Source organism: Cebus imitator, unplaced genomic scaffold (genome assembly GCF_001604975.1).
Source record: "Cebus imitator isolate Cc_AM_T3 unplaced genomic scaffold, Cebus_imitator-1.0 Scaffold1, whole genome shotgun sequence".
NCBI classification, from domain to species: Eukaryota; Metazoa; Chordata; class Mammalia; order Primates; family Cebidae; genus Cebus; species Cebus imitator.
This window is the reverse complement of record NW_016107316.1, coordinates 1,944,864-1,947,075: the sequence shown is the minus strand read 5'-3', so window position 1 is coordinate 1,947,075 and position 2,212 is coordinate 1,944,864.

Sequence of the window (2,212 nt, the reverse complement as noted above, 5' to 3'; positions counted from 1 at the left end):
ACACACAATGAAATGTAACCCTTACATAAACATGTCTAGAACTGACGCACATCAGGAAACATCTGGAACATGCTAAAACTGAGCAGGGCTGTCTTTTCCAGAAGTGAGAGCCAGAAATTGGTAGCTTTTAAAAGCCCCCAGGTGATTATAATTCACATCCAGGGCTGAAACCCATTGGTTTGACCTTTATGTCAGCAGTCCATCCGACCTAATCTGAAATGTCTGAGATCTCCCATTAAGATTACAGGGTCCCTGGTTTTACCCCCAGACTGATTCAGGGGGAGGATGATCTAATGAGTACCCAAGACAATCAACTCAGCAGCCTGACCACTCACTGAACTCTGCAGGCCCTCCTCGGGCAGCATGGCAGACATGTTCTATAGAGCATGGCAGCTGGCTTGGGGACAGGGGAGCAGAACAGGACTGCAGGCCACCCGCAGGGGAACTGTTCTTGTAGTTGGTCATCATCTTGAAGCCTGGCTGCCCTGAACTTCTGCAACAGACCTGACATTACAAATCAAATGACCTTCACTGAACACCTGTGCAAAGGCAAAGCTCTCTACCAGGGTCCTCTGGGACACAGAACACACCTTTACCAAAGTTACCATCCATCCCAAAATACTTCAGTTCCAATTCGTTTATTTCCTCATGCATCAGTCACTTAAATACCTGACCCTTGAAGGCCTTGTGCTTAGAAATTAGAGATAGGTAAAAACGTGTGTCCTCAAAGACAACTTTCTCTTACAGAGCAGCACGGGAAGGGGGAAGGAATCTTAATGAGAAAGCAGGAGTGGGAAGCAGCACTTCAAACACTAGTCCCAGGTACCCCTCCAAGGATACATCATCTCCCCATGAGGCCTCTCCCAACCACTCCCACCCACCTTAGAATTCTCTGCTGCTCCCATTCACTGCCCAACACTTCCAATCTACTCATCCATCAGTTTCCCTCTCTAGGAGTAAACCCAAGCTCCAGAAAGAAGGGCCTCCCCTCTGGCTCAGGACCCATCTTCCTGAATTAAAATGCAAGTGGAACATGGCACCTGAGAGCTGCTGCTTGTTCAATGAACTGAATGGCAGTGGCCTGAGGTACAAGGAATAATAATTGGTTCATCTGGGGATGGATGGGTGTCAGGAATTCTAAAAGGCTTTATGAAAGTGAGTAGGATTCCAAGTCAGGAAAGGGCTTTTATAGACAGAGGGAATGATCCAAACCTGTGCAGGAGTCCACACAGGTCAGTCAGATGAGGGACAGCAAAGCAAAACGCCAGCTGGGAAGACCTGTAGCCCCGCCTGTTTTGCAAATGGGAAAAGAGGCCCAGGAGTGGCTTCCCACAGTGGCGAGGTTACCTTGGCCCCAGCTTCACAAACCCCACATGCAGTATGGCAGTTTTTAATTTTGGGCACCACCTTTTGGGTCTACCTGTCTCCTATATACCATGTGCCAGAACAGGCACAAGGCAAGTCTCTTGCCCAGAACCAGTGGAAAGCAAATGAACTCATTAGCCTTTACAAAACATACTTTATGTTGGCAGAAGTTAATCCTCACATTATTCAGCTAATGAGACAGAATCCTAAAACCTGATTCTAACTTCTGCCTGTATCCCACAATGCAAGGCAAAGCCTTTATTTTAATCTGGATTCATTAACTTTAGCTAATAACTCACAAGCTAAGAAAAGATATACAAAGATTTAAAAATTGACTATACAATAAATGATGAAAACTAACAACAGAACACAACAATGTTCAAATAGTGAATACAATTAACAAATGTGGCCAAAAGTCAACATTTATCTTGCATCATCTTTCAAGCAATGTCTCAGCTTTTTTCTCCCAAACTTAAAGGCAGATTAATTCAAAGTAGCCCTATTAAGAATATGTTTGTTTCCTTTTGAAATTAATATTTGAATGGAAACTGTATTAATGACTCACAGCTTCTAAACATAAAGACAGATTTTCTTTTCTCTCAAACATAAAGGCAGATTAATTCAAAGTAGCCCTATTAAGAATATTTGTTTTGGCCGGGCGCGGTGGCTCAAGCCTGTAATCCCAGCACTTTGGGAGGTCAAGAGATCGAGACCATCCTGGTCAACAAGGTGAAACCCCGTCTCTACTAAAAATACAAAAAATTAGCTGGGCATGGTGGCACGTGCCTGTAATCCCAGCTACTCAGGAGGCTGAGGCAGGAGAATTGCCTGAACCCAGGAGGCGGAG